The sequence below is a fragment of the Dipodomys merriami genome, unplaced genomic scaffold (assembly GCF_024711535.1).
Source record: "Dipodomys merriami isolate MVZ:Mamm:240054 unplaced genomic scaffold, mDipMer1.0.p SCAF_3, whole genome shotgun sequence".
Classification (NCBI taxonomy): Eukaryota; Metazoa; Chordata; class Mammalia; order Rodentia; family Heteromyidae; genus Dipodomys; species Dipodomys merriami.
The window spans coordinates 22307306-22323156 of record NW_027204492.1 but is presented as its reverse complement, the minus strand read 5'-3'; positions in this window follow the sequence as shown (position 1 = coordinate 22323156).

Genomic DNA, 15851 nt, shown 5'->3' with positions numbered 1-15851 from the left:
ATATCATCACAAGTGTTTAAACAACTCATTACTTGCTTATTGTCATAGAATAAACTCAACATCCTTACTATTGCCTATCAGGCTCAATATGATTTAAAATGTGCTCTATGTCATATTTTTTCCTTTCTGGTGGTTTTCTTTCTTCAGCCACACTAGAACTTTGAATTTTATCAGTAGTGTTTTATAATGTCATGTTTCAGATACTTTTCACATGTTTTTCTCTGGGTCTGGAATGCATTCTGAAGTCTTTCTACCATTTTCTTCCATCCCCAGATACCTAAGTTTTTAACTCCTTATACTTCAGATTTTGGGTAATGTCAATTTCTTGGGGAAAAAACATCTTTAATACTTACAATAGGCCAGACCAGTATTCCCTTACTAAAATATGATCATTTTATTTTAAAGTAGTTTCACACCCTTTCTAACATAACAATTCATGGTAATTTCTCTGGCTCTCTCTTTAAGACATTTATTCACTAATAGAATAAAAAAATACTACATGAAGTCTATTGAAGTGTACATTATACTTGTACTTAGTAGACTATATAATTAGTCTTGCAATATTTGTTGAACAAAATATTTTAGATCCTGGATCTTAACTGGTACATGAAATTGTTCATGCTATTTTGCTTACAACTTCTTAATATAACAGAGATTATAAAGACCAATCTTACTCAACATATAGTTTATTGTAGTGTTTGTTCTTCAGGTATTTTAGATATGATTGTCTCTGCATCTATTCAAAATACAATTTACTCCTTTTTCTAAGATGTTAGTCTTCTATTCTTATGAATCTTTTGGGATGACTGTTGTCATAAACAGTCCCAGAAAGCATTATGTAAGTAGATTGGAAGCACAATACTCTACTGTCAACCACTGCTATGTTCTCTTTCAGCTGTGAAGATATCTACTGCAGATGACATAGGACTGCTACCAACTTCCATCTGTCTGTCATCATAACTCAAGCTATGGCAGGGTAGTAGAGCTATAAGTAGAAACTGAATTTAGTGGTTATCAAAAATGGATATTTTATTTCCATGTATTAGTCTAAGTAGACTGAAAAAATCTGCTGAAAGAATACTGTTTTACTTGTTATTCAATATATGTGGTAAAGTAATTGTAATTTAATGCATGTATCTAATGCATAATTATCAAATCAGAGTAACTGACATTTTTACCTTCACAAATTTTATGGGAACCTCAAACACTTCTCTAGATATTTTGCAATGTATAATTATTTGTAGACTATTGTTATAAACCCATCGTTTTATACAACTGTCTTGTTATAGTTCAACTGGTCAATTTCTAGAAGCTTGGTAACTCATTCTGTTACTTCATACCATGGGAAGCATTTAGAAACTAATACACTGTAAGAAAAAAGCAGTGAGAAAATGTTACTTTGTATCAAACTTCACATGGGTTTTTAACCTTCACAGAAAGTACCTAGTAACTATAATTTTGATTATTTTCTCAACTAAATTCATCTTTGTTATGCTCTGCTAGAACTCAGAAGTCCAATGGTAATGTTTGCCCAAGAACATTGAAATTAGTCCGAATGTACTTCTTAAACACAAGGCTTCATCCACAGGAATTGTGACAGACACTATTGGTGATAAGGAAGTATGCTGGTTTTTTATGAGATAAGGATAGTAGTCATGCTTTTCAAGTTACCTAAGATGGTAATTTGCTGCATTAATATAGTCTGATATTTGATATCAAGGACTCAACAAAATAAAGAATCCAAATGGATGAACCTTTATCCAACGTACTTGTCTTCTCTTTTGCCTCAATTTATCACTGAAAATTTTAACTATTTATTAATGACAAAAATATATTAGCAAAAACTTAATTGTAGTAGCTATCACTAAGGATCTGGCTTTCCATTTCCCACAGATCTGTCCATAATGTGCAACACAGACTACCACTAACTATCTCACCTAAGAAAAGAACTGAAGTGCCTCTATATGAAGTTCCCTTTTAAAAACTTATATTAATTATACAAAGAAGATGTCATTTAACAAAGCAGAATACAAATAGAATATGTCTTGATCAATATCACCCCTTTCAACATTCTCACCCACCACTCCCTACAAACCCTTTCCCTCACTTTTGTTAACTTTGTAGTATATACCTTGGATTCTTGACTTTATTCTCCCCTTCTTCTCTTCATTTGCTAACTCCTTTTCCCCTTGACACCACCCTAACCTTTTTCAGGACCCTCTTCCTTGTGTTTTATTTTGCTGAACTTTGACTTTGCCTTTCTAAAGAATTCCACTATTAGAGTTCTGTCTTGAATATGCCATATTTCACTTAATACATTTGTGTATACTTGCACATCACCCAATGTACTTTTTGTGGTCATGGGGCTTGGATTCTGGGCCTGGAAGCTGTCAGCTCTTCAGCTCAAGGTGAGCATGCTACCATTTGAGCCACAGTGTCACTTCTGGTTTTCTGGTTGTTTATTGGAAATAAGAGTCTCAGGGATTTTCCTTCCTGGGCTGGCTTTGAAGAGTGATCCTCAGATCTCAGCCTCCTGAGTATCTAGGAATCCAGACATGAGCCACCAGCACCTGGCACACCAATGTATTTACCTATAGATTTATAAGCTAAATCTAGTGAAACTCATTTTACCATCTCCTTATCCATCTGTCCAGTTTGTAACTATCCCTATCTTACCTCAAAAACTCCCGCTATGACTACTCATTTAATCCCACCACACAAATTTAAAGGCATGTTCTTTTGTCCAATATATACATGTGTTTGTTAAAGCAATCAATTCATATAATTGCAATGTTTTTCTTGACTTATTCTAAACTAATGTCCTCTGATCTAAATTTTTAAAAATATATTTGAGACCCCAAACTTAGCCTAGTGCCTAACACATTAATAACTCATACACATTTGCTGAATGGGCAAATTGATTTCTGTCCAAACCATTGTAATATAAAATATTTGTCAGCATTGTGAGGCCTGATTTGCATACTCTCACTTTTGTTCTTAAATCAACTTATGGCACTATAGCAAAGCATCTTATTATCTCAGTGTTTACTGAATTAGTTTTACTTTAAAGTTGTTCTTTAAGTGATTCTAAGAGGTCATTAAAAATATCTAAATAAGTCTAGGAGTATGCTTTTTGCACTCATTATAAATGTGTTATAAAGGACAATTTGCCACATACTGCTCAATGTCCTTTTGGACAATGTCACAGAGAAAATTAGTTTTATATTTAATTCCAAATCCTTTATCTCTATGAAATTATTATATTTTCCCATTTTAATTATAACTATAATCAGAGAATAGACTGTGAAGTCAGAAAGTCCTTGGTTTGAATTGTGTTTCTATTTGAAAGTTTTATGACATATGGGCAAGACAGTTTTTGTTGTTGTTGTTGTTGTTAGTCATGGGCCTGGGCACTGTCCCTCACCTCTTCAGCTCAAGGCTAGAGCTCTACCACTTGAGCCACAGTGCCACTTCCAGTTTTCTGGTGGTTTATTGGAGATAAGAGTTTCACAGCTTTTCCTGCCTGGGCTGGCTTTGAACCGAGATCCTCAGATCTCAGCCTCTTGAGATCTGTCAGCAAGACAGCAAGACAATTTGTCAAACCTCAGTAACTTCATTGATCAAATGGTGATTGTACATACATACTCCATGATTCTTAGAAGACCCAGTGTCTGAAAGATTCCTCGATATATATGTATAGTATGTCGTCATAGTTTGTTACCATTTTCTACTAGATTGTTATGTAGCAAAATGACAAATATACAATTAATCATTACAACGATATTGATTTACCCTGTCTTTATCCTGATTTTTGAAACTTTATTTTATTTTATTTCATGTTTTTTATTTTTAAAATCATTTTAATGTGATTAAGTGATTGCATATATTTCACAAATTCACAGTACTGTGTCATAGTGATAGTTAAATTCACAAACACATTCTAACCTTCATGAGGCAAATTGTCATTATTGTGGTCTATAAAGTTTGTGAATTCTATGAGCTTTGAAAAAAATGAAACTTTATTTTAAAAGCTAATTGAATTAATTATGGAAGGAATGTATGGATACTACATAAATACAATATTATCAATGAATTCTGTACAAAAATAAGCATTATTTCAAAAGATTGTAGTTTTAATTATGATAGGTTAATGTAAATCAGAATAGAAATACTGAAATGTACAGAACAAAATCATGCAAATAAACATGTTTCTCTCTTTTTATGTAGCACAGTTTGGTAAATAGGCCTCTTTTTTCTTTACTTCAGTGTTTAGTTTTTGATGAGTCTGTCATTTTTACCTTATGTATGGTGTATTCAGAGGTAATACCTTCAGGAGGGTTGGGGGTAGGGTACAGAACTTGAGGGAAAAAGAGTGAAAAAGTGCAGCAGTGGAGCTCCCTGGACACTGATGAAAGTGAGCTATACAACTTGTGTGTGGAGCTGGGAGAGAGGGACTGAAAGCTAGTGAGGGAACAGAAGACATTGCACAAAAGGAAATATATTCAATACTTGACTCATGTAATTGAAATCCCTATGTACATCACCTCCATAATAACAATAAACTAAATTCATAAAAATTATAGATCATTTGAGGGATTCTTCTCCTAATGGGAATTTTGAAACAGCTGTACATGCACTCTATGTAACATATTTTTAATGGCAACTACACAATTCCACACATAAGTGTGTCCAGCGCTATTTACTTGATGAAGAAATGCAAAACCCAGTTTTCAAGGTTTTCACAGATAATAGAGCAGAAGAGATTTTTATTAAATCCATGCAAGTCTGGAATGAGTCCTTTTATTCCCAGAAATTAGGCTTGAACTCAGGTTCTGGAAATTAATTCTTAGATTTTTTTTATGGATGATGGGCACTCTATCACATGAGATAGAGCTTGCTCTGTTTGGCTTCTAAAGGCAACCTTTTTAGGTATCAGTCTCCTGATTAGCTAGAATTACAGGCATGAGACAAATTAGGTGAGTCTTCTTTAATAGCCAAATGTTCTCAACTGTGCTATGCAGTCTATTATTACCTCAGTCTTTCTTTGTTTCTCTTTTGATTTCTCTATTCTATTTTTTCCTGTTATTTTCCTTGATAAACATATCAAAGAACAATTAATAATTTACATATATAGTCAGGTCCTACATAGGTGGCTAGTATATGTTAAATTCTAATTGAATATTTGCTAAATGAACACATTGCATATATGAAATAAAACATTAGATCAGTTTAGTTATAGAAAATTTAAGGTCTTTTACTATTCTGAAATTCTGTGATTAACACTGTAACTGAAAAAATTTGTATATTGTATAACAACCAAAGCAATGCATGTAAAAATGGGGAGGCTAAACAATTGACAAGAAAAATGAATAATAATGGCATATCAGATCTCTATGCTATAGAAATCACAATTAGTCGGGGCACAAAACAGATGTGTACTGTCACCTTACATAGTATAAAGAATAAGAAAATGATTAACATCTGTTTTGGAAAAGCAGAAATTATTAGCTCATTTTGTATACGTGGACAAGCTACATAAATAGGGAAATACTATTGTTCTCCAATGAAATAATGAAATATGCTTTACACTAAAAATCTTATTATTTTATAGGATATATGGCATAAGAGGCAGCAATTTAAATTTTTACAAATGAAAATTGATTCATTTAAGACTATAGGGACAGTCCATTTGTCAATATGTATTCATGAACTTCTATTAATTATGAAATGTTGTGATACTTCTGAAGTGAATGTGAAATACATAACAAATAACGCTGTGTACCCTTAAAGAAATTCTTACTTAAGATGAGCTAACATTTCAAATAGTTTCTAAAAGCCATGACTATAAAATTGAGTGCCCTTGCCCATGTAATTGTAACCCATCTGTATGGTATTTTAACAATAAAAAAAATTAAGTGTCAATTTAATGAGAAAAAAACAATATAGTATATTCTATAGGACAGCAAAAAAATTCACCATATTTCATAAAGAAAAGAATTCATAGAAGACACATGATTTTCTTGAACCTTGAAAGTTGTTTTGTTAATATGGGCAGTGTAGTGTTGAAAATAGCTTGATTCTATGGTAAATAATGCTGCAATAAACATAGTTGTGCTGGTAGATTTAGTACGGTCTTCTTTCTGATTATTATGGTAAATGCCCAAAAGCGGGATTGCTGGGTCATAGAAGAACTCTATATGGAGTCTTTTGAGGAGCCGCCATACTGCTTATACCCCTCAGTAGGTGAATGGATCAAGAAAATATGGTATATATACACAATGGAATTCTATGCCTCCATCAGAAAGAATGGCATTGCCCCATTTGTTAGGAAATGGAAAGACTTGGAAAAAAATTAGATTAAGTGAAGTAACCCAGGCCCAAAGAAATATAGGTCCCATGGTTTCCCTTATTTTCAATAACTAGTATATGTCTGAGACAAGCAGAAAAGGTCAGATAAATTGACGTTCGGTGAAATGAACCCCAAGATAAGTATTCAAATGTTTTTTTCATGCGATTGTTTCTAACATATTTATAAGATGATTTCTTTGTTGCTTTGTATGTCCCTCCCCCCACGATATAACCACTGCTTTCACTGTATTTGATGTTGGTATAATTTGTGCAGGGGAAGGGAAAAACAAATCGTTTAAATATGGATAGAGGTGGACCCATTGCAACAATGAGATGTACAAGTAGTTATGTTGAAAAATGAATTTTACAACTTTGTCCGGCGGGGGATATGGGGGGGCAAGGGAGGGGAGATGGGGGGCGGGGGAGGGAGATGGGAAGGGATGGGAAGGGTAAACAAAGGAGGAGGCAACAATGCTTGATAAGAAATGTACTCATTACCTTGCCCATGTAATTGTAACTCCTCTGTACGGTATTTTCACAATAAAAAAGAAAAAAGAAAATAGCTTGATTCAAGGAGAGTAATTCTATTATGGAAAAGTGGAAAATTGACTTGGACAATTAAGGGTCATCCAATTATTAAGGCTTTAGAAGCTAGTACTAGTCAATATGGAAATATTCTAGGTTTTGGATTACAAAATTTCTTGGAGTGGTGTCTACTTTTGAATTTCTTTATAATAGCAATTAAAAGTATGAAACCTTAAAATTCATTGTCATTTTATATTGGCAATCATAACAGATATTTTATATTTTAAAGTTAGTCATTTAATACTGATAAAAATACCTTAGAAAGTCTCCAAATTTGCTGTTAGATTAATATAATGAGGTATAGTGGGATAGAGGATAATCACTAAGAAAAGGAGAAAGTTGATTGCTAGTTGTAATTGCCTTTCATGGATCTGTTTTCATTAACTTTTCTTGGTAATAAAAATTCTGTTCTGGCTTGCTTCACTTAATATTATTTTTCCAAGTCTTTCCATTTCCTTATGAATGGGGCAATGCCATTCTTTCTGATGGAAGCATAGGATTCCATTGTGTACATATACCACATTTTCTTGATCCATTCATCTACTGAGAGGCATCTGGGTTTGTTCCAAATCTTAGCTATGGTAAATAATGCTGCAATAAACATAGTTGTGCTGGTAGCTTTACTAAGGTCTTGTTTGTGATCATTTGTGTAAATGCCCAAGAATGGGATTGCTGGGTCATAAGGGAGCATTATGTTTAGTCTTTTGAGGAATCTCCATACTGCTTTCCAGAGTGATTTAACAGGTTTACATTCTCACAAAAAGTGTAGTAGCATTCGCTTTTGGCCACATCCATACCAATATCTGTTATTATTAGATTTTTGATAATGGCCATTCCAACTGTGAAGAGGTGGAATCTCAATATCGTTTTACATTTTTTTATGGTTGGAGGTGTTGAACATTTATTTGTGTGTCTATTGGTCATTCTTATTTCCTCTTCAGAGAAATCTCTCTTTTAACTTTTTAGCCCTTTTATCAATAGATTTGTTGTTTCACTGAGGATTTGTTTCTGGGAGGTTTAATTTTTTGAGCTCTAAGTATATTTTAGATACGTTGCTGCTTATTTTACTTCATTTGTAATAGCTAGAATATATCTAGCATATTCTTAGTGGAGGATCGAAAAGCTCAATAGCTATGTGCATATGACCCTATAAAATGATGTTTATTGAAATGAACTCCAAGAAATAAATACAAAAAAATGAGTGTACTGTTTGCAATTATTTCTTTTTTCTTTCTTTTTCTTTTTTTATTTGGTTTGTTTCCCCCATCACTGTTTTTGATTTCTGTACCTTTTGTGTTGTATGTAAGCTTATCTGATTTGTGGAAGGTAAGAGGAATGACAGAAAAGGTGGGACAAAGTTGGACCAGTTCAGCAGTGATACTCACTTGACATTAAGTTGGAAATGAAATTCACAACTTAGGGGTAATGGGAGTCAGGAAAAAAATGAGTCAGGGGGGTAACACTGTTCAAAAAGAATGTACTCATTACCTTACTTATGTAACTGTAACCCCTCTATACATCACCTCTAAAATAAAAATAAAAATTGAAAAAATAAAAAATAAAAGAAACTAAGTGCTTTAAAGAAAAAAACTTCTGTTCTGCTTTGTAAAGCAATTGTCTTCATTCTTGGTTTATCAAGGTAGACAGATTTAGTTTGGCCAGACAGCAGTGGATAGGTAGAGTTGATATGACCAAGAATAGTATAATATATGCATTTGAAACACTTCAAAATAAAAATGCTAATTTTATCCTACTCCATTGTTCAAGGAAAGTATTAATTACATCAGACAATATGAAAAATTTTAAGAGCCTCAAGAAGTTTGAACTTCTAGAACTTGAGGCTAAGTACATACTATGTCAAAACAGTTAACATTGGAAAACAATATGTTATCATCATTTGGATCTATTTTGATAGTGCCTCTAGTTCACTCTAGACACAGGTATTCAACACATATAATTGTTTTCCTGAACTTTATGGAATATTTGTTTGATAAATAGGTAAAAATGTTTGGTGTGATGGTAAAAATCTTCCCAAGGAACTAGACTTATTATAGTGAACTTACAACTTAGATCCCTTCAAAACGGTTTGGTAGTGTGTATACAATTAATTGGGCAAGAAATATCAATGTTTTAACTTTTTTAGACTTTTCCTTAGGTATATATGGGCATTTCCAAGAAACAGAAAGTATCACAAGAAATAAATGGAGAGGAATATGTCCTTGTTTATGAGATAAATCTAATGATTTACCTTTACTCTTTCTGAACGTTGCAAGTGAAAGGAGCTGAATTTACATCTACAGAACATTTTGTACTTAAATGAGCTATTTTTGTTCTCTTGCATGCAATTGCCCTCTTCTGTTCCTGCTGGGCTCCAGAAACAAATCAAAACAAATTTACTGTAATAAAATTAAGGGCTTAAACACGCTGTTCTTGTGTGTTTTCACCAAGTCTTTTTTCCATCTACTGATATTTGCTATGTACTTTCAAATACTCTTAACTTAGTGTGTATAAATGTCATTTCATCACAAAAGTAAAAGTCCTAATTCTGGAAAACTAATAACTTTTGAAAAATTATGTTATAGCCTGACAGAATGAAGCAAATTGTGGTTTTTAATATCTCTGGATGTATTGAGTTAGTATAGGCACACAGCAACAACTCTCTCCTTTAACTTTCTACTTAGTCAAATAAAAACGTTTTTGCAAATTTTTGTTGAAATCATGTTCTGAAATTTAAATCATATGCTTTCCTTGGCATGAGAAATACTGCTGACCTTCTTTAAGTACTTGAAACAGGGTATCTCGTGTTGTTTGAAGATATTTTGAGTTTGCTTTTTAATGTGAGCTCTCTGTGAACAAGGAGTCTTGCTTGAATGTGTTTTGAAAGTAGAAAAGGGTGCCAGATCCCAATTCTCCAGTGGAGAGCTGGCAAGCTTCTCTATTCAATATTCATCTCTGAGCAGAAAAATATTGATGCTCACAGAAGAAAAGAACTAAATAGGCATTTTTCTGGTGTAAATAAAACGTGTCACTTTATAAGCACTTGGAGATTAGGAAGAATCCGATATTCCAAGGTTTATTGACACATTGACACCAAACAAGGGTGAAAAACATAGACTTTCATAACGTTTACTTATTGTGCCTTGAAATTCTTGGAACAATATGGTGCGAAGTATATAAAGATAAGTATTATTTAATTTCATAAACACTGCTAACAAACCAGTGATATAGTATGACATACACATGAGAGATCCAGAAGATACTTACTGATCATTTATAAACACACACACACACACACACACACACACACGCACACACACACACACGCACACACACACACGCGCACACACACATTACTTTTAGGTGAATTTTATTACTAAGATCTATTGATTCTATTTATGAAATTCAAGAAAAACTAGACATTTCTATACAGTATTTTCTTTGTTCAGATACAGGAAAAATTCTAGTATATGTTAAAAGTGCCACATACGTAGATCATTGTAAGACTAAATTATATTTCCTGCAATGTGCAAATTGGTTCAAGATGTCAGATTGAAGTTCAACTATCTTCCAACCTTCTGACCTTAGTAATTAACAGTCTTGACAGCACAGTGTCACTAAGTAAAACTGGGGCAGATGGTGGGTTTCAACATAAATCCATTATGCAGCATGAATGAATGAAAATAATGTGCTTTGGGAGCATTTCAAAGTGATTACATTAACAAATATTTTAAGTTGGCATGCAACTTTTAAAATGAAAAAAACAAGAACAATTAGAAATTTCCAAAATGTAAATACTTCCTTTGATCATATAAACAACTTCAATAGATAGTAGTTTTTTATGTGTGTGTACCTGCCATTCTATGAAAAGTCAATAATATTTCTTGAACAAATTAATGAGCAAATTTACACTTCGATTTTTATAGGAATGGGCCATGACAAAATTCTCAGTCCTCTGAGCCCAGCCAAGTATTGGCACAAAGAATATATTTTGCAAATGTTAACTCCATGCTTATTCTAAAATGGAAAAGAAATAAATGTAGGAAAACATCTCTGGCCTATCATCAAGTCTTCCTTAAAAGCATCAATCTTTGCAAGAAACCCTTTATCTTGAATTCTTAAGTATTTCAATATTCTATTTAAAGTTTAGCTATATGTTTACCAAAATATTTATATGGCTCATGTACAAATACTAGCTATCTAGGAAATTTCTACTACCAAAATTGCATGTTGCTTGATTTTTTTACATGATTTAGAAAATATTATACCCAAGAGAACAGACATTGCTCTAAATCTCTTCTTCAGAAAGTTATAAACTTCAGTGTAAGGCAATTAAATAATTATGTCACTCTGAGTTTATTGTGTCGCAGACAAAATGTGATTAGTACTATTAATCTCAGACAGCTAATAGATGGAAAGATTGTTGCTATTAAAAAAACAAAAACAAAAACAAATAGAGATCCGGGTGCTTGTGGCTCACCCCTGTAATCCTAGCTACTCAGTAGGCTGAGATCTGAGAATTGCGGTTCAAAGGCAGCCTGTGCAGGAAAGTCCATGAGATTCTTAACTCCAATTAACCACCAGAAAAACGGAAGTTTTGCTATAGCTCAAGTGGTAGAGTGTTCACTTTCAGCTGAAGACCTGAGGGACAACGCCAAGGCCCAGAGTTCAAGCCCCAGGAACCCCACCCCCCACCCCCACTCCCCGCCAAAAAAAAAAAAAAAGCTAGAGGAAGCCAGGCACCCATGGCTCATCGCTGTAATCCTAGCTACTCAGGAGGCAGAGCTCTGAGGATTGTGGTTGATAGCCAGCCATGGAAAGAAAGTCTATGGGACTCTTATCTCCAATTAATCACAAGAAAACTGGAAGTGGCACTGTGGCTCAAGTGGTAGGGTGCTGGCCTTGAGTGAACTCAGGCCCTGAATTTAAGCCCTAGGACCAGCAAAAATAATTTAATTAATTAATTAATATAATACTAGAGAATATGAGGCTGAGTTTTTGAAAGATGTGTTCTGTGTAATTTGCTTGTTTATAATTTTGTAAATCTTAATAAGGCTTGCCTAGCTAAAATACAATTATCTAAGAAGCTGAGTATCTTGCAAAAATGTTTGGACAATTATCTATAAGAAAGAATGACAGTGCCCCATTTGCTAGGAAATGGAAAGACTTGGAAAAAATTATATTAAGTGAAGTAAGCCAGGCCCCAAGAAACATAGGTCCCATGGTTTCCCTTATTTGCAATAACTATTATATGGCTGAGACAAGCAGAAAAGGACAGAGAAGTTGATGTTAGGTGAAATGAACCCCAAGATAAGTATTCAAATGTTTTATTTCATGCAATTGTTTCTAACATATTTATAAAATGATTTCTTTGTTGTTTTGTATGTCCCTCCCCCACAGTATAACCCCTGCTTTCACTGTATTTGATGTTGGTATCATTTGTGGAGGGGAAGAGAAAAAACAAATCGTTTAAATAGGGATACAGGTGGACCCATTGCAACAATGAGATGTACAAGACGTTATGGAGAAAAATGAACTTTACAACTTTGGCCGGGGTTTTGGGGGGCTAGAGGGGGTAGGGGTAGGGTGCATGGGAGATGGGAAGGGATGAGAAGGGGAAACAAAGGAGGAGGCAACAATGCTTGATAAGAAATGTACTCATTATCTTGCCCATGTAATTGTAACCCCTTTGTATGGTATTTTTATGATAAAAAAAACTTATCTAAAAAAAAAAGAAAAGAAAAGAGTTCAACTGAAAAAAAAAAAAAAGAAAGTTACCCTACTGCTTTTGATTTATCTGGGAAACAAATGAGATCAATGTAAACATACCTTGTACAGAGTACCAAGCATCATAGATCTACTGTCATTCTTGTGTCAAAATCCTCCTGGTAATTATGTTCACCAATTTATCAGAAGCTATTATTTAGCATTTATGATAATTGATTGGAGACAATGACAAATATTACTTAGAGAACATATCACACATCATCTATAATGATAAATTTTTATTTTTGTCTAGCACAGATGTGATACATGACTACAAAAATATTTATTTCCTTGTTCTTGAGAGCAAGGAAATAGATAGTGAAGGTTACTTCATGTATTGCAAACAAAAGGATAGCACATAAAGGAGTTACTGGGTTAAGATAAGACTGTTGTAGCTGTGCGCCCATAGCTCACGCCTGTAATCCCAGCTACTCAGGAGGCTGATATCTGAGGATCATGGTTCAAAGCCAGCCTGGGCAGGAAAGTCCATGAGACTCTTATCTCCAATAAACTACTAGAAAACCAGAATTGGTGGTATGGCTCAAGCGGTAGAACTCTGGCCTTGAGCTGAAGAGCGCAGGGACAGTGCCTTGGCCCAGAGTTTAAGCCCCATGAAAGACACACACACACAAAAAAAGTAAGACTGTTGTAATAGCAAAGGTTTCATCTTGTTTCACGTTGACAATAATGATGTTTCACTATTTTTTACTTTTGGAGACTAAAAACACTGAGCCAGATTTCCCCCTGCTATTAAACTACTATGTGAACATTTTATAAAACTGAATTGCAGTAGTTCCAAAATGTCAGTATAAGGACCTCCCAAACATGAAATGTATTTTCTACTGGGAGAAGTTCAATTCTCCATTCATACCAAGAACATTCCATGAATAAATGCCTAATAAATTGTTTTGCCAATGTGAAGCCATTAATAACAGTCAACTATGATATTTTAAACTTCAATGGTGTTTTTTTTTTTTTTTTGGTCAGTCGTGGGGCTTGAACTCTAGGCTTGGGCGATGTCCCTGCACTCTTCAGCTCAAGGCAAACGCTCTACCGCTTGAGCCACAGCACAAATTCCAGTTTTCTAGTCGTTTATTGGAGATAAGAGTCTCACGGACTTTCCTGCCTGGGCTAGCTTTGAACCGGGATCCTCAGATCTCAGTCTCCTGAGTAGCTAGGATTACAGGCATGAGCCATCGGCGCCCGGCTTAAATGGTTTTTTAAGTAAAAGTAATAATGGTTCAAAATTCTTGCCAAATCAAAAAGACCTTATTTTTTTATTATTAATTGGTACTAGGTGCTGAAATGGTGTTTATTATCAAGTAAGTATTTTTATGGCTAATGAATACATGGTAGTGTGGGTAGAAAGTAGAAGCTGGTAAAGCAATGGAATAATACTGGTAATAGAGACAGTTAATGAGTTAACTACTGCAACCGATAATTGAAAAATAAATCTTTATCTACCAGACTCTATATGTAGATAAAAGATTTAAGTAGATGACAGGAAGTTTGAAATCACAAGAAGCTTTCAGCCAATGAAGGAGTTGTGTATTGTAAACATGCAAATCATTATATTTCATCCATGACAGAATGGATTGTTAATTTGTATGAAGGACAATAAACTGGCTCATAAGCAACTTGACTAATTTTTAAAGTACAGTACTATATATATAAAAATCTTTATAACTTCTCTGTCAGGTATACCATGTGTACATACAAAGGGAATTAAAAAATAAATCTTAAAATATTCATGCCAAAAAACTTTTCTTGACTGAAAATCAAGAGGAAAACTATAATGGTGACTCAGTGGACCTTATATTTTTATATTGAGAGAGTCCAATGGGTTCACACAGAATAAAAAATTAATTTCCTGGGGCTGGGAAAGTGGCTCAGTGGTAGAGCACTTGCCTTGCATGCATAAGGGCCTGGGTTCGATTCCTCAGCACCTCATAAGCAAAAAGAAAAAAGCCGGAAATGATGCTGTGGTTCAAGTGGTAGAGCGCTAGCCTTGAGCTGAAAGCTGAGGGACAGCGCCCAGGCTCAGAGTTCAAGCCCCACTACAGGACGCCCCCAAAAAATTAACTTCCGGGTGACTGATCTGTAATGAAAATATTACTGAAAGATGACTGCTCATGTTTGGAGAATGAGAACAAATTTTGGAGCTAGAATTTTCCTTATTTTCTGTCTTATTGATGAGGCCTATATATAATTTTATTTTCTATAGGTCTAAATAAATTATAGTTATTGTGACAAAAATGTTCTGTAATTCTTGGAATAGTTATACAAAACAATTTGAATGCAAATGCATGTTTTCCAATAAAAGGTAGTGTTTATTTCCTTGGATAAGATATTGTAGAATAATTCATAGCCAACTCAAATAATAATGTTGCTAATTAAAAATGGTAATAGAAGCCAAAAGAAAGTTTTCCAAATGGAATCAAAGGTTAGGATTAGTACTTTTAAAGAATCAATTAACATTTTTTTGAGTTTGGTAGAGGACTCTTTTTATATAGTCCAAATCAGCCTGAATTCTTCCTGCCTGACTTTAACATGCCATCAAACTGTCTTAAGAATCAATTAATTTTATATGAATTATCTCAAGGCTAGTTGCTAGAAGTTATTTAATATTTGAGGAATTCAATTTTCCTTTTCTTTTAATAAGAACGATTAATTATTGTTTAGTGGGTGAGTAGGAAAGGAAAATTACTGGTAAACTTTTCAAACATAGTCTGAAATAAAAATGCAACAGTGTCTCACCTTGAATTTTACCAGGGATATTTAGACTGAGGAGTCCATAAACTTAATGCCATTTTAATAAACTTTGTTTACAATGGTTTTCTTCTTTGGAGAAGTTAGAGTAAGGACTTCTCCTTCCCTTTTATTCATGCCACCCACACATTTTCAAACACAGGGAAATAGACACACACACACACACTCTACACACTTATGCCTTTAAGAAAAGCAGTCAGTATCGGAATACTACCTATAGTATACTTAGCAATTAATCTCTTTCCATCAAAATACATTTTTTCATATTCTGTGACAAAATAATTTAGAAGAGTGTTATAAAATGATAAACAAAATTTAAATAATAAAAAATAGAAAACAAATTTAACTGTCAGTATAGTTGACTGTTGACTGAGGAGTATACACAT